General features: G+C 38.4%; 1 long non-coding RNA gene across 2 annotated transcripts; it reads left to right on the plus strand.

Annotated features, from left to right (window-relative positions):
• Positions 1-441: 441 nt before the first annotated feature.
• On the plus strand, positions 442-14,907 carry LOC137041464 (uncharacterized). 2 transcript variants are annotated; one of them, XR_010898097.1, is made up of 4 exons: positions 442-870; positions 10,414-10,761; positions 12,779-12,879; positions 12,964-14,907. It is a non-coding gene; the product is annotated as an uncharacterized lncRNA (long non-coding RNA). The 2 variants fall into 2 exon arrangements; XR_010898098.1 differs by lacking the exon at positions 442-870 and adding an exon at positions 6,311-6,386.
• Positions 14,908-18,829: the final 3,922 nt, after the last annotated feature.

Genomic DNA, 18,829 nt, shown 5'->3' on the forward strand with positions numbered 1-18,829 from the left:
CATTGACACCAATGTCATTTCCTCTCTCAAGACCCATAAAGGCACTAAAGACGTCGTTACAAAGCCCATCTCACTACAGTGGCTCTGCAATCATTTTATGAAGCGAAGAGAATAGTTTTTTTGCGCAAAAAAACCTAAATAACGACTTAAAGTGATGGGCCGATTTTAAAACAAAGTTTTGAACGTTATGAAGCAGTGTATCAATTCAGGATTCGGATTGCGTGTCAAATTGTTGACATCGACATCAGTGTCAATGAAGGCCTTTCTGAGACATTGGATTTCAACAAAAATATCTTCATTTGTGTTCCGAAGATGAACGGATGTCTTATGGGTGTCGAACGACATTAGGGTAAGTAATTAATGACAGAATTTAAATAGCAGGCAATTGATACTTTGTAGCACCAATTACAGAGAAACAACCGAACAATAATAACAAGTGTATTCTTTAAAACATCAAAAGGAAGAGAGAACAGAATGGGGGGGAAAAATCATGAAGACAAAAGGTATGTTTCCAGGAAATCTGATATTTAAATAAACAATAATCTGCTTTAAATTAATAATGGACGATGTCAGTGCTGGAAATAAATTGTCACAGAAGGAAATCATTTGGCACAAATATGGAAACATTTACATTTTTTATTTCTATACCGCTGTAATTTCAGTAGTAACACAACAGGATGCTGAATGAACTTCCTGTGCTTGGGTGGAGATTTGCTGAGATCAGTGTGCTGAAACAGTCCTAGCAGCAGATGGTGCAGAATCAACGACTTGAGAGATATGAAACTTGTCATGGATTTTTGGATTAAAAATATAATAAGTGCACTATGAGAGCCTGCTTATTTATGTGGATATTATTGGAGCAAACTTCAGGTATGTCTCTGAATGGGTACCATAATAATGTTTTTTTTCTTTTCTTTTTTTCTTTGTGAGCTGTTACATTTCATTCCAGGTTACTTGAAAAGCCGTTTCTCCTAATCTCAAATATTTTATTTAAATTTTATTTTAAATTTTATTTACCTAATTAAATTAACCTCAGATGAATGCTTGCTAATTTATAATATTGGTGTCTCTTCAGACTTTTGTACATGCCACAAAAAATGGGTGATTTAAACATACATTTTAATTATACATTTTAAGTATGCAGAATTTATTATATATATATATTATATGAATATTTTTAGTTGATTGTTGATCGGCCTACTTGTCTTTGTACAAATGCTGACCTACTATGCATATATATATATATATATAGAGAGAGAGAGAGAGAGAGAGAGAGAGAGAGAGACTACACCCCTGACAACGGGAATAATTATATATTTGGACAGAGCTTTCAACAAAACAGTGTTGATTTCCATAGGAATAACTCTGACTCCCAGGTAAACAAGAACGGGAGAGTGCTCCTTGAGCTCTGTCGAAGCCTCGGTCTGTACCTCGTCAATGGCAGGGTGAGAGGGGATTCTCTGGGGAGATACACCTACAGCTCATTTCATGGTTGCTCAACAGTCGACTACATGATCACAGATTTAGATCTATTCTCTTTCAGAGCATTCACGGTCAAACCACTAACACCCCTGTCAGACCACAGCCAAATTACTGTGTATCTAAAAAGGACAGAAAATACTAACATACATCCACAACCCAGTAAGCTGTATGACATTACAAAGAACTACAGATGGGTCCAAAACAGCACTGAAAAATACTTGACCGCATTCGACCACCCCCAAGTGTGCTTGCTTATGGACAACTTTAATGAAAATATTTATCCTCACAATGAAGATGGCGTAAATCTGGCTGTAGAAAACATAAATTACATATTTGATTATTTGGCAACACTATCTAATCTTAAAACCTCTAAGAAAATTCATAAGCAAAAACAAGAGAATGAAAAATGGTTTGATTCGGATTGTAAAAGAATAAAGACAAATTTAAGACAGCTGGCAAACAAAAAGCACAGACAACCAGACGATTCAGATTTACGTCTTCATTATTGTGAGGAGCTCAAAAAATATAAAAATACACTCAGAAAGAAGAAAGAACAGTACATTCAGAATCAGCTCAGAACTATTGAAGAATCTGTCCATTCCAACAGTTTCTGGGACAACTGGAATCTCCTGAATAAAAAGAATCATGATCAAACAACTATACAAGACGGAGACATCTGGAAAAATCACTTTGAAAAACTGTACAGCAAATTAAACATGACCATAGAACAAACACAGATATTCGAAAAATTAAATCATATAGAAAAAATAATTGGCAAATATCAAAATCCATTAGATTACCCAATCACAGAAAAAGAGCTGACAGATAAAATACAGGCCCTGCCCACAAAAAAGGCAAGTGGACCGGACGGCATCCTAAATGAAATGCTTAAAAGCACAAATCACAAATTCAAATTAGCCATAATGAAACTGTTCAACTTGGTTCTGAGTGTTGGTCATTTCCCTGACACCTGGAATAGAGGACTCATAACGCCCATATTTAAGAGTGGAGACAAATCAGACCCGCACAATTACAGAGGCATCTGTGTGAGCAGTAACCTGGGGAAGATGTTCTGCAGCATCATCAACACAAGACTCGTTCACTTCCTCACAGAGCACAATGCCCTCAGCAAAAGTCAGATTGGATTCTTACCAAATTACCGAACATCAGACCATATATTCACCCTGCATACCCTGATCGACAAACACATTAATCAAAACAAAACTAAAATTTTTGCTTGCTTCGTTGATTTCCAGAAGGCCTTTGATTCAATTTGGCATGAAGGTCTTCTGTCTAAACTTCTAGAATCAGGTATCGGGGGCAAAACATACAACATAATTAAAACAATGTACTCAAACAATCAATGCTCAATTAAAATTGGCAATAAACAAACGGAGTCCTTCACTCAAGGGCGAGGTGTGAGACAGGGCTGCCCACTATCACCGACCCTCTTCAATATTTACATCAATGAATTAGCGAAACTCCTCGAGCAATCAGCAGCTCCTGGCCTCACACTACATGACTCCTCTATAAAGTTCCTCCTGTACGCGGATGACCTGGTGCTGCTGTCTCCAACAGAAGAGGGTCTACAGCAGAACCTGGACATCCTGCATCAGTTCTGTCAGACCTGGGCCCAGATGTCAGGGAAAGAGACCCAGATGTCAGGGAAAGAAACACAATTTCACCCTTGGTATGACCAAAATTGATCATGCCACCAACTACACATACCTCGGGTTGAAATTCAATACAAACGGAAACTTCAGCTTGGCCGTGAATGAACTGAAAGAGAAAGCAAGAAGGGCTTTTTATGCCATCAAAAAATCAATCCAATTTGAAATACCAATCAGAATCTGGCTCAAAATATTCCAATCCGTCATAGAACCTATTGCACTATATGGCAGTGAAGTGTGGGGTCCTCTCCTAAACCATGAATTTGACAAATGGGACAAAAACCCAATAGAAACCCTGCATGCTGAGTTCTGTAAGAGTATCCTGAGAGTACAGAGGAACACGCCGAACAACGCATGCAGGGCCGAATTAGGCCAATACCCTTTACTAATCCACATTGAGAAACGAGCCATCAAATTTTGGAACATCTAAAAATGAGTGACCCCAACTCTTACCATTTTAAAGCCCTTAAAAACCATGAAGTGAACGCTGAGAAGAGTCCCCTAATTCAGCTGGTCCTGAGGCTGCAAAAACAAACTAACACGACTAACAATAATCAGCCTCAGGACACCGACACCCTCATCCACACAATCTGGCCCAACAAATGAGTAAAGCACAAAAAGAAAACTACCTGACCTATTGGACTGAAACAACACAAAAACAAAGTAAACTGGAATGTTATTTGGCCCTAAACAGAAACTACACAACAGCAGAATACCTGAGCGCAGTGAAAGACAGTGAGCTCAGAAGAAGAATGACGAGGTACAGACTGAGCAATCACACACTGGCCGTAGAGACGGGCAGATACAGACAGAACTGGCTGCCCAGAGAGAGCCGCATCTGCCCCGTACTGCACTGCTGGAGAAGTGGAGACAGAGACACTTCCTCACCAGCTGCCCTAACTATGAACAAATCAGAAATACATTCTATCCTAAATTCGAAATACTTTGCCCTGACTTCATAAAATCAAACAATAAAACGCAACTTCTACATGTATTAGGTGAACAAAGAGATTGTATCCTACTAGCAGCAAGATACATTAATGCCTGTCACAAAAAGAGGGAAGAGTCGACCAATCAGTGATGCGCACGCACACACACACACACACACAGAATTCAAAATTGTTCCTAGAATTCTAAATGTTTACAGATTGTTCAACTTATTACTATTATTATTATTTATTTTATTTTATAATATTCTTTATTTTATGTATGTATGTATATGTACATGTATGTTAATGCTTTGGCAATACATTGAAACAATTGTCATGCCAATAAAGCACATTTGAATTGAATTGAATTGAATTGAATTGAATTGAGAGAGAGAGAGAGAGAGAGAGAGAGAGAGAGAGAAGAGAGAGAGAGAGAGAGAGAGAGAGAGAGAGAGAGAGAGAGAGAGAGAGAGAGAGAGAGAGAGGGAGGGAGAGAGAGAGAGAGAGAGAGAGAGAGAGAGAGAGAGAGAGAGAGAGAGAGAGAGAGAGAGAGAGAGAGAGAGAGAGAGAGAGAGAGAGAGAGAGAGAGACCTGTAATTTTCATCATAGGTACACTTCAACTACAACTATATGAGAGACAGAATGAGGGAAAAAAAGAAAAGAAATTCACATTGTCTGATTTTCTGGGGCCTCATTTATAAAATGTTGCGTAGAAACTGTCTGGATGTTTGATCCAAGATTATGGCTGTGTCCGAAACAAATGCTGCTTTCAGGGGACACTTTTGAAGGCACCAAGGCATGTCTGAATCTTAGCTACACTTCCTGAGAGACCTTCATCTGATTGATTTTTGAAGGCAGCATACATGTATCCTTCACTGCCTTTGATATCCTGCAATCCTGTGCTTTCCATTCTGTTCCACATTATATTTCACCTGCAGCAGCCAAGGGGGTAATCTAGCGCTCGGAAAGCGTTCCACCCCTAGGGGCTGCCATTGCTAACCAAGCCATCACCTGCTGTTAGCATCCCATTGACTCCCATTCATTTTTGAGTCACTTTGACAGTGAATAACTTTACATCAGAGGCGTTTAAAGACTCCATTTGTCCATTGATTATTTCTAAAGAAACACGCCAATGCATAAAAGGCTCCGTTACCTTGTATCTTACACTGTCGCCCCGCAGAAGCTGTTTTTGTAAAAATAGGCTAACGATTGCGCCATAACCAACGCGACTCTGTCGCACAGTTGAGAAATTACCGTATAGACCTGAGGAGACGCTCGCAGGCAATCTTTTACTGTCTATGAGTCAGTCGGGGGGACGTGGAGACATAAAGTCTGATAAAGTCAAGGGGGAAGAATGGGGAGAAGCCCATAGTGAGCCAAAAGCAACGGGAGAAAATATTTAAAACAACGTGATTCAGATTTCACTTTCCACATCTACTAGAAGACCTACAGCTGTCAGACAGGAGGCTCACGTCACATCTACGTCGTCAAGCTCAGTCTGAGCCTGCGGCAGTTCGCTCAGCCATCAGGAAGTGAGTGCTCCTTTACTGACATCACTTAACGCCGTAGAAGGCAATGGGATCCCTCCGTCCATTTCTTTTACTGTCTATGGCAGCAGCATTGTGAACTTTTATAATGACATGTTTGGCCATTAACTTTTAAATGCATCATTATATTTAAACTGCAAACACATGATGACAGTCTCTGCATTAAAGGCCAACAAATGGCAGATCAACGAACAGCTACATTTCTCTCCCATAGGGTAGGAGATTAATCTGAATGTGGAGGATTTGAATTGTGACGAATCTGACGATGATTGACAGGACAGTTAAACGGTGACGAGATGCACGTAACTAAGGAACAGAAATGGCGAAGTAGTGTGTCCCGAACCTTGCATACTTTTCTGCTACACACTTAAAAGTATATACTTTTTCTTCACAAAAAGAGTACATACTTTTAAGGACGTAGTCAGGGGCGTAGCACCAAATTTTGGGCCCTGGGTACAAACCATCTTGCTGGGCCCCCGTACCATGTATGTGTATGTATAGAAAACTGACTTCTAAGGCCCCCCCCTGCCTCGGGCCCTGGTTACTCAGTACCCTTTATCCCCCCAGTCCCACGCCCCTGGACGTAGTATAAGTAGGCGAATTGGGACGCAGCATGACTGTTTGAGATTGTGGACAGGTGTCTTTTATACTTATAACGAGTTCAAACAGGTGTCATTAATACAGGTAACAAGTGGAGGACAGAGGAGCCTCTTAAAGAAGAAGTTACAGGTCTGTGAGAGCCAGAAATCTTGCTTTTGGTAGGTGATTGTTTTCCACCATAATTTGCAAATACATTCTTTAATTAAAGCTGCGAGCAGCATTTAGCGGGGTTCAAGCCATTTAAGGTTTTTAAGCATTTGACACCTTTTGCATGAAAGGCTTTTAAGCACTGAATGAATTTGAGAGATATCAGGTGAAATGAAGTGATAAACTGACAAAATGTGATTTTAAATATTATAATAGTGACTTTATAAAGTCTAAATATGAATTGATCAGGAGAGTGCAGAGAATCATACTGCTGTGGTTTGGTTCCTATCAGGCAAAAAACCTAGGACTAGTTTGCAAAACGAGGTTTTTAACATAATTGTGAATATTTAAATAAAGATTTGATTGACAGTATTGGTTATAGAGGCAAAGTTGTTCAGTATGAGAAGATCTATCACAATATATGCAATTACAGAGATGGAAAATACAATTTACAAGCAATTCACCAGAGGGAATACTTGGTTTTCAAAGCTTTTTAACACTTATAGCGCCCCCTATACTCCGATCTCTATAAAACTTTGCATGTGTCTTCAACATGTTATGCCACATATACCCAACAATTTTTGTGAAGTTTTGAGTTTCCCCTTAGGATTTATAGGCTTTTGAGTGTATTTTGCCACACCTCTTTTCTAAATGGCTCTGTTATAGCCATCCAAATGCAAGAAATCAACTTTTTTTTTGATAATTATTAATCTAGAGAGTCCAGAGAATTGTCCTAGACTGGTTTGGTTCTGATTGGGCAAAAAACCAGGGACTAGTTCGCAAAAGTAGGTTTTTAACATTATTGCAAATATTTATTTAACAAATTAATAGCCAAAAATGGTTCTAGATGCAAAGTTGTTCAGCATGAGGAGATCTATCATATGATATGCATATTTTGCCGATGTGTGCAACACCACGTGATTGCAGAGCCATAAAACTCGTTAGCGCCAACTAGTGGCCGATTTCTTTCAAAATTCTTACAGACCTCTAGGACCATGAGTCAAACATGCCCACTGAGTTTTGTTCCGATCGACCTCCGTTAACCCTGTCTAATAGGTGCTCAAATTTCATTGGCCGATGGCAGCCATGTTTTTTGAGATACGCCAATGTTCTCATAGACAGACATGGTACCTTGGGCCAAGACACTGCTTACCAATTTTCAAGTCAATCGGACTAGCGGTCGCGTGGTTATAGCCCTTTTTGTATTTTTTCCATGTTATAGCGCCACCAAGTGGCCAATCGTCGCGATTTTTTTATCGCGACCAAAGACTGAGCCCATAAACATGTGTACTAAGTTTGGTGAATATATCTCATTTCTTGCTGGAGTTATAGCCTCTTTAGTAAAATAGGCTCCGCCTTAAATGTACATTTCCACGCCCCTATTCGTTCATGAGTCAAAATTTCAACTTTTTTTTGATAATTATTGATATTCAGACTAGACCGAACATTTTGGCACTAGTTTGGTTCCGATATGTCAAAAAACCAGGGACTAGTTCGCAAAAGTAGGTTTTTGACAAAATTCAAAATGGCGGAAAAATTTTCATGACGGAAATGAAATCGGAGATATACGTTTTGTTCGCCAAGGTCTCCGCTTTCCAATGATATAAGACACTTGAGTGTGGACCAAACGGTTTAGGAGTTATGAGCCCTTTTGCACAATTGATTGCTATAGCGCCACCTATTGGCCAATCTGGCTCATAATTTGATAACCTTTCCTCGATTTTTGGACTACCTATTGACAAAGTTTCAAGTCTCTAGCCCTTACGGTTTGGTCTGCACGATGAGTTTTACGGCAGAATAATAATAATAATAATAATAATAATAATAATAATTAAAGCTGCAAGCAGCATTTGAGCGGGGTTCAAGCATTTAAGGGCGTTTAGGCACTGAGGCATTAAAGACATTACGTTTTATTTAGCAAGATTTTAAACACTGAAATAATAGATGGAAAAGTCCATTCACAGCCAATATAGGCAATTTACCATAGGAAATGCATGGTTTTTAAAGCTTTTTAACAGTTATAGCGCCACCTATAGTCCGATCTCTTTAAAACTTTGCATGCTTCATCAGCATGTCATGCCACATATACCCAACAATTTTCGTGAATTTTTGAGCTTCCCTTTTGGGTTAGCGCCAACTAGTGGCCGATTTCTTTCAAAATTCTTACAGACCTCTAGGACCATGAGTCAAACATGTCCACTGAGTTTCGTTCCGATCGACCTCCGTTAACCCTATCTAATAGGTGCTCAAAATTCATTGGCTGATGGCGGCCATGTTTTTTGAGATACACCAATGTCCTCATAGACTTATATAGTAACTTGGGCCAAGACACTGCATATCAATTTTCAGGTCAATCGGACAAGCGGTCGTTGTTTTTTTCACATTATAGCGCCACCAACTGGTCAAACGTCGCAATTTTTTTATCGAGACCAATAATTGAGCCCATACACATGTGTTCCAAGTTTGGTGAAGATATCTCATTTCCTTCTTGAGTTATAGCCTTTTTAGTAAAATAGGCTCCTCCCACAACATTCTTTTTCCACCCCTTAGCAACCGTAAATTGAAATTTCAACTTTTTCTCAATGAATATTGATTTTCAGACAACAGAGAACATTTTGGCACTGGTTTGGTTCTGATTGGGCAAAAAAACAGGGACTAGTTCGCAAAAGTAAGTTTTTAACATAATTGCAAATATTGAATTAATGACTTGACTGACAGCAATGGTTCTAGAGGCAAAGTTGTTCAGTATGAGGAGATCTATCACATGATATGCATATTTTGTGGATGGGTGCCACACCACGTGATTACAGAGCCATACAAATCTTTAGCGCCAACTAGTGGCCGATTTCTTTCAAAATTCTTACAGACCTCTAGGGCCATGAGTCAAACATGCCCATCAAGTTTTGTTCCGATCAGCCTCCGTTAACCTTGTCTTATAGGTGCTCAAACTTCATTGGCCGATAGCGGCCATGTTTTTTGAGATACGCCGATGTTCTCATAGACATACATGGGGTCTTGGGCCAAGACACTGCTTTCCCATTTTCAAGTCAATAAGACTAACGGTCAGGTGGTTATACCCCTTTTTATGTTTTTTTCATGTTATAGCGCCACCATGTGGCCAATCGTCGCGATCTTTTTATCGTGACCAAGGACTGAGCCCATAAATATGTGTACCAAGTTTGGTGACGATATCTCATTTCCTTCTTGAGTTATAGGCTTATTAGTAAAATAGGCTCCGCCCTGAACATCCATTTTGACGCCCTTTAGCAAACATGAATCGAAATTTCAACTTTTTTTCAATGAATATTGATATTCAGTCTCCAGAGAACATTTCTGCACTGGTTTGGTTCCGATTGGTCAAAAAACCAGGGACTAGTTCGCAAAAGTAGATTTTCGACAAAATTCAAAATGGCGGACAAATTTTCATGACGGAAATGAAATCGGAGATATACGTTTTGTTCGTCATGGTCTCAGCTTTCCAATGATATAAGACACTTGACCCTTAGGAGCAACGGTTTAGGAGTTATGAGCCCTTTCGCGCTTTTGGTTGCTATAGCGCCACCTATGGGCCAATCTGGCTCATAATTTGATAACCTCTCCTCGATTTTTGGACTACCTGTTGACAAAGTTTGAAGTCTCTAGCATTTACGGTTTGGTCTGCACGATCGCTTTTACGGCAGAAGAATAATAATAATAATAATAATAATAATAATAATAATAAAAATCAATACAATTACAATAGGGTTTCAGCACTTCGTGCTTGAACCCCTAATAAAAATCAGCACAAATACAATAGGTGTTCAGCACTTCGTGCTTGAACCCCTAAAAATCAGACAATGTGTTTTTCTGGAGTTCTCTCATTCTGTCTCTCATAGTTGAAGTGTACGTATGATGAAAATTACAGACCTCTCATCTTTTTAAGTGGAAGAACTTGCACAATTGGGGGCTGACTAAAAACTTTTTTGCCCCACTGTATGGCCAACAATGCAAAAGCATGCAATGATATGTTATTTTAATCCTTTCATTAACACTTTTCAGCATCTCAAGATTTTCATTACATCCAGAGGCTTGAGGGTGAATCAGTGGACATATTTTGTGTTGCACAATCAAGTAAACCACATCCATCGCTTCTGTACCTGCGACGAAGGTTTGCTCATTCAGAAAGTGTGCTGAACATCTCTGAAGATGGCATGAGAGCAGGTCCAGAAATTGAGAGACGCATCAAGATTTCCAGACAGCCAAATTTTCATCAGACAGCAGCATTTAATGTGACTCTTTCTGATTTAAGATGCACAGACACTGGGCTTTATGTCTGTGATTTCTCAGGAAATCCATCAGATCAGCTTTTGTCAAAAACAGCCCTTTTTCTGCTTGTGAATGCTGCAGGTTGGTAAATCTTTCTTTTTCGTTAATAAAAAATAATCCATCAGCATTTATTTGATCAAAAGTACCGAAAAAACCTAGCCTGACAAGCCAGACCCACATCAAGATGTTTGGTCTGGAAACTCACCATTGACAGGGCTCAATCCAAGGGGCGGGATAAACGGTTGTCTTTCAAACTCCCTCTGCACGCGATAGGATAGAGTTACACCAACCAGAGCAACGAAGGTGAAACAGAGCTTGTTGATAGATTAAACATTCACCGTATCCGGTCGGCTAATCTCAGAACACATCTTCCCTTTTAAGGAATGACTTCAGTGCCGTTCTTTGTTCTTTTCTCAGAGAAAAGCTTAACTCAAAGTCTTACAGAATCGCAGTCAAAGCGGATTCGAAAGACCGCTGCCGTTCACCAGTGTTTACTAGAAGCAAGCAAACGCAACTCGGCCATCGTCATTATGGCCCCGCCCGCCGACTCTACACGACGTGATTGGCCCGTCCAGATTGTGAGGAATACAGCTCAGAAGGCTATTGAGAGTTCCTAACACTTGCGGGCAGATTAAATTTGCTGCCACTAGGGTGCGTCTAGATTTCTAGGCTAGAAAAAAACCTATAAAACTGTAACTATAAAAAAATACACTGCTCAGGCATACCATTATGACTACTGACAGGTGAAGTGAATAACACTGATTATCGCCATCACGGCACCTTTAATGGGTGGGAGATATTAGGCAGCAAGTGAACATTTTGTCCTCAAAGTTGATGTGAAAAATGGGCAAGCATAAGGATTTGAGCAAGTTTGACAAGGGCCAAATTGTGATGGCTAGACAACTTGGTCATCTCCAAAACTGCAGCTCTTGTGGGGTGTTCCTGGTCTGCAGTGGTCAGTATCTATCAAAAGGGGTCCAAAGAAGTAACAATGGTGAACTGGCGACAGGGTAATGGGTGGCCAAGGCTCATTGATGCACGTCGGGAGTGAAGGCTGGCCCATGTGGTCCGATCAAACAGATGAGCTACTGTAGCTCAAATTAATGTTGGTTCTGACAGAAAGGTGTCAGAATAGACAGTGCATCACAGTTTGTTGCGTATGGGGCTGCATAGACGCAGACCAGTCAGGGTGCCCATGCTGACCCCTGCCCACCACGAAAGCGCCAACAGTAGACACGCGAGCATCAGAACTGGACCACGGAGCAATGGAAGAAGGTGGCCTGATCTGATGAAACCACGTTTTCTTTTACATCACATGGCTGGCCGGGTGCATAAGTGTGTCACTTAGCTGGGGAGCACATGGCACATAGATGCACTATGGGAAGAAGGCAAGCCGGCGGAGGCAGTGTGATGCTTTTGGAAATGTTCTGTTTGGAAACCTTGGTTCCTGCTTTCCATGTGGATGTCATATTAACACGTACAATCTACCTAAGCATTGTTGCAAACCATGTACACCCTTTCATGGAAACGGTATACCCTGGTGGCTGTGGCCTCTTTCAGCAGGATAATGCACCCTGCCACAAAGCAAACATGGCTTAGGAACGGTTTAAAGAGCATGCATTTGAGGTGTTGACTTGGTCTTCAAGTTCCCCTGATCTCAATCCAATCGAGCATCTGTGGGATGTGCTGAACAAACAAGCCCAATTCATGGAGGCCTCACCTCACAACTTACAGGACTTAAATGATCTGCTGCCAACATCTTGGTTTCAGATAGATACAACAGCACACCTTCAGGGGTCAAGTGAAGTCCATGCCTTGACAGGTCAGGGCTGTTTTGGCAGCAAAAGGGGGACCAATTATATGCCTGATCGATATATAAACTCAGAACTTTCCCAGTCAAAAAAAGACAATTTATTGAAACTGCAGCAAAAACAGTGTTACAGTGTACATTATTTTTTTTGTAATTAATGTTCCCTCACTATCTTCAAAAAAATCTAATTAAAAAAAAAAAAGTCAGAGGGTGAAATTTAAAAAAAAAAAAAAAAAATTTAGCTGGAAAAGTTAGCTCACATCTACAAACTCCCATTGTTTTATTCAGATGAGCCGTGCTCCTGTAGGATGTATTCTCATCTCATCTATACCATCTCAGGAGGAGCAAGTCTGCTCCTACTCACAGTCATCGCTCTATTTTTGACACATGTAAGGTCACACAGAACACTTCATTTAACATGTAAAAAGCAAGATTGTCATTCTTAATGGTAAAATATTCTTACTTGTCCTCAGAAAAAGCCACGTGTTCAGCAAGAGCATCAAACTACGGTTCCAATTTATGAAGACATGTCAAGTGCGCAAGGAAGCATTGCAAACCATCATCGGATCGGTCCACCAGAGCCTGAAACATCTGTTCCAAATCTAACAAAGCCTATGCTGGGAAAACCATAAATGCCCCAAAAGGACAGATCATGTGACATCAGCATCAGGCATAAGAAGAATAAAAAATGGCAGCTTTTAATGTGATATTCTGACCCATTTACAATACAGCATTTGTATTTTTTTTATTTATTTTTTTAGTTACCTGTCCTAGATATGACAAATAATAAAAAGTACACACATTCTACCTTCTCAATTAATATAATGCATAAATAACCATGGCAACATAATTGCAAATGACAATACACAGACAAGAAATATTATAAAAATATATTTAATTACAAGTACTAAAATAATGTTAGAAGAATTGTATAACCTAATTTATTTGAATAAAATGATCAAATTGGGTTAAAAGTTCTTCAATTAACCTAGTTGGTTTAAATGATTTAAGAAAAATGAGAAAATATTCTTTAATGTAATTTTAAATAAATATGGATAAATACAAGTCAGATACTTTCTGATAATTTCTCATGGGCATCTTTATTATTATTTGTTATTATTATATATCCAAATTCGCTAAATAAGTGTCATCTCGCACTACTTTACTAAAGCATTTTTCATGCTATTGGATAAGTAACCGGTTATTAAGCTTTAGTAACAACACATTATCTGTCTTCATCATAACACCACAGGACATGTGATGTCCGCCACAACACAATGACCAAAACAAATTCATTACAGCCAAGAACAAAAATGCAATTTATTAATTGTTTGAAAGAAGCTCCATAGTTCAAAACATTTTTTTTTTTCGGTGCATGTCAACAATCACATTCTATGAGGAGAGAGAAAAAGAGAGAGAGAGAGAGAGAGAGAGAGAGAAAACAAAACATTAAAAGCCACTGACTTCTTAAAATCTCAGTACAGACAATTTCCTTAACATTTAAAATCAAAAGGCAAAAGCAACCCAGTATCTCCACTCACACTCATCCCAGTTACACACACACACGCACGCACACACAGACAACCTTGAAAGTCATGGGCTACAAAAAAACCCCCACAGTGCTTCAGAATGAGACGTTCATTGGTTTAGGAATACACAGCATGGCGATGTACTGTATGTAAGAAACAAAAAATGGGAAATAAGATGGGGTCGGTGGGGGAGGGAGACAACAGAGCAAATGAGCACAATGAAAGGACACAAAAAAAGAACCCTTCTAATCCCAATGAGAGATGGGTCACAGAGGATTTAAGAACCCCACCCCCCTTGTGCATAGATCATGATCCGTATAAACCAGCTTTTTCTCTCTCTTTAAATTGATCAAATTGATACAAGAAACCCTGCCCCCAACCCCTTTTTTAGTTCTCATTATGTAATACCCGCCACAGGAGACAGAATGACAAAGAGGAAAGAAATAGTAATGCACAATGGTCCTGATTTCAACAGGAAGGGACCTCATGTTAAGAAAATACAATAAAGATTCAAACATACAGCATTCGTATGTTCTTTCACCGTCTTTTGAACAATCAAAATCATTGATCATTTTGTTTAAAATGTAAAGCAATTTCAATATAGAGATTTATATATAAAGCACTCCGTTTTTTAAAGTTCATTAAGAGTTCATTATTTGGTAAATATGTAACTGCTACGGATTTAGAAACAAAGGTATTTTCTTCTGAAATCCATAACCTTCAGTGCTTATGTTTTTCTGTAATTCTCTTTCCCTAAAAACAAACATTAAAATGGCGTGGAGTTGGTACTCTGGAACCCTTGCCTTCCTGAGACATGATCCACTTTTTTTGTGTGTGCAAGATAGTGAACAACTATGTCTTCTTTTCTCTTTTTTTTAAAAAAAGAAAGAAAGAAAAAAAAGGATTTTTTTTTTGCTTTCCCAAAAAAAAAGAAAAAAAAAAAAAAAGAAATACAGGCTTTGATAATCTATGAAAGTAACATTGCCAACATAAATAAAAACAAAAACATGACAACACTGATCAATCCCAGAGTTCTGCAAGTAGCACAATAATCTTCATTCTGTAAAGTGTTTTTGATTTTCATTTGATGGAAGTATGTCCTTTAGGATTTTCTTTCTTTTCTCTTCTCATGACAATCCCATCGCAACATTTTTTTTCCTTGAACTTCAGAAAAACATGAAATGCTTGTAAACTGTTGGTGGCCTTGCACAAAGAAACGAGAACAGAAATTAACATTAACAATAAAAAAAAAGCAAACCAGAAAGGTAGGCACCTCTGAAATGAGTCTTGTAAGAAACTCTTCTCCAGATGTCTATCCAGCTCATCGTGGTGTAACATGGGGAGTTACAAGTCCCTCTAAATCGTTCTATGGCCACAGTTCTTCAAAAAGATTTCCCCCCACATTTCATATTCATATATTTGTGTTTTTTTTTTTTTTTTTTTTTTTTAAGGTATTTTGCATTTTTTTCTCTTTATAATCTGAAAACAAAAATGGTGCAATACTCAAAATAATCCACTTCTTTATGGATTATTCCACAATAAAAGCCACTATAAGGTAGATAATCGTATTACAGATAAAAACACACTTGTTATTTTTCTCAATAAGTCCTTGAGTAAACATTAACACATGAATTGTCACCTTGTCCCCTTAGTACTTTAATATCATGTTGTACGATTAGCTGAATGAGGGGAAGCAGACACTCAGTGCAACTCTAATAACAAAGCTAATAACAAATACAACAACAATACACATCCGAATATATTTTAGACTAGCCAACAAAAGAAAGACAAAAAAACCCTCTTAAGATGAAACAAAGGCGCAAACAAATCAACCGTAATCACTAGCATACATTGGTTTGAACTCACTCACACCGTCACACGGGCAAACAAATGCATTCATCCATCATACAGTACACGCAATCTTGTGCAAACACTCACAACCGATGTCGTTTAGCATTTATTTTTTTATCTTTTTTATTTTTTTTTCAGTTTGAACTGATGTTATCAAAAAGCTTGGAAGTGTATGAATGACAAAATTATTATAAAAATTTTCACATTACATTATTGGCGCTTCTTTTGATTCAAGTATTTGTGTTTTTTTTTGTTTTGTTTTTTGTATAATTTTGATATGTTTATGCCTTTATCATCTAGGTAAATTCATGGAGAGAAGGAAACAGGGGGTTACTCAGGCCCATAAAAAAAAAAAAAAAAACTGAAGAAAAAAAAAAATATATATATATATAACCAGTTATATACATACACAGGATTTCAGATGTACATGTATATCAACCAGCATGTGCATATTCTAGCCAAAGGATTTGATTTTCTTAGAGCTCATCTCCACCCAGGCCCTGTTATTTTGTAAGATCGAAGCAGACGACTTATCTACACAAAATTGCATCTGAGCTGGGGTACATTAATCCTATAGATAAGACCCAGTATGCCCACAGTGGAGGACTGGCCACTTTTTAGCTAGCTAGCTAGTCAGAAAGACAGGCATTCCTCTGGATTCTAAACAGGCTTTGGACGCTCGTTTTTTGTCTTTTTTTCAATCTGTGGTCTCGAATACAGCTTAGAGAAAGGCAGTTAATATATATATCTTCAAAAACAGGCAATAGTGATTGTTGCTAGTGTCACAAGTGTGAAGTAAAAAAAAAAAAAATTCTTCCAGAAAGGGAGTTTCCCCTTTTAAGACTCTGTATCAACTGGCATGTGCCCCAGGCCTCTTGATACATTAGGTCCATGTGGACCTGGACCTGTTAAAAAAATAACAAAACTAAATTAAAATGTTCTGTACCGTTCCCTAAGTTCTGGGTCGGGACAGAATATATAATACCATCAATATAGCAACCCCAGAGTCATCTGTCCGCCACATCAGGGCGTCAAAGGCTTGCAGAGAGAAGCACTTCAGTCAAAGAGTGTACTACAGATTTAAAGTTTCCTTTTTCAACAATAACATTAATAATAATAATAATGAGACAAAAAAAACAACCTTTTTTTGGTTTAAAAAAAGATGTACCCAAATGTGAACCATCTACAGTGCACCTATAACATTCTGGATTCCCTGTTTAATTCTCAGCAGTCCTCCCAGGCGTATATTTGATACCTGGGACAAGGTGCTACCCGTCTGTCTTGGTGCCAACCTGCATTCTACCTCTCCATCTCCATGCGCTCTTTACAAAACAAAACACATTTCAAGAAGTAACGAGTCCCACTCTGATAGATTCATGTCTACACTGAAAAAAATGACTTTGTGGTATTGTAAAATCTATTACATTAATTCATGTAATTTTTACATTGTAAAATCAAGATTAAGTTGGAACTATATATCTTATGTAAAATGTACACAATTTATTAATGTAATAAATTAACTGAGAAGAAAGAGTACATTTTACTATATATTTACAAATAGTATTTAATGTTTTATAGTCACAGCACATTCACCTAAAAATACTAAGTAAATTTTAATCTGAAAAGCAAAGTGTGTTTGAATCTGCCTGCCCGTTTTTGTTGTTGCTCAAAAAGATCCCGGTTCAGTGGCAGAGACGGTCGGTTTGGGATGTTGCTTTTACATGGCTGACTTATTCTCGGTAAGTTCTGACCTTTCTATTTTAGATTTGTGATAACGATGTACTTCGTTTTGATGGTTTGATTATTGCATAGACGTTACGGTTTAAAATTGACTAAAAGTGAGTTTTAATCACAATAACGGTAGCTAAAGCTAAAGCTTTATCCACTTCTATAAAGTTGAGACTGGTGTTTAGTCAAAGATAGAGGGGATTAAATGTAGTTAGCCACGTTCTTGTCGAAAAAGTCACCCTGTCTGGTTAACTTCAAAATAATTTAATGTTAGCTGGCCGTGATTAAGTGCTGGCTGCCTGTGTGTGTGTCCTCTAGCTAATGTTAGCATTTTTTTTAAGTGTCTAAGTTAGTTGTTTTTATATCCACTGAAAATTTCACAGCAATTATTATATCAAAGCATAAGTTAGTCTGCACTCTGCACTAAAGAAGGAAAGTTTGGATGGCAGGTGAACTCTGATACCAAATAAGCATTGATGTATAACGTTAGCAACAAGTGCATGAATGTCAGCAAATTCTATTTTAGTGAGCTAACGACATGAAGGTCCGGTCATCTTTTTAATGAAAATAAAATGTAATGTTATAAATGTAATTCTATTTCTTAAATGGAATTGTGTTCTTTCTTTCTTACAAACTGTATGCAGGAGGACAGTCGCAGTGTTGCCGCTGAACATATCCTTAAGATGGTCGTCCATGGAGCTGATCGAGAGGATCCAGTCGATGAATGAGCATTAAGGAAAAGTGACCATTCTGTTTCAGCTGGACTATGCATGTGCTCGTCATTAAAGGGTTAAGTTAGTTCAGTTCAGTCAAAAATGAAATGTCTGTCATTAACTCCTCTCCCTAATGTCGCTCCACACCCGTAAGACCTCCGTTCATCTTCACACACAGTTTAAGATATTTTATATTTAGTCCGAGAGCGTATGCAAGTGTATGCACACTATACTGTCCATGTCCAGAAAGGGAATAAAAACATCATCAAAGTAGTCCATATGAGACATCAGTGGGTTAATTAGAGTCTCTTGAAGCATCCAAAATACATTCGGGTCCAAAAATAACAAAAACTACGACTTTATTCAGCATTGTCTTCTCTTCACCGTTTGAATCTTTATTTGAGGATTGAACACAAACACGGAAGAGAAGACAATGCTGAATAAAGTCGTAGTTTTTGTTATTTTTGGACTCAAATGTGATACATTTCATATTTGGCTGAACTAACCCTTTAATGTTA

The sequence above is a fragment of the Pseudorasbora parva genome, chromosome 2 (genome assembly GCF_024679245.1).
Source record: "Pseudorasbora parva isolate DD20220531a chromosome 2, ASM2467924v1, whole genome shotgun sequence".
Classification (NCBI taxonomy): Eukaryota; Metazoa; Chordata; class Actinopteri; order Cypriniformes; family Gobionidae; genus Pseudorasbora; species Pseudorasbora parva.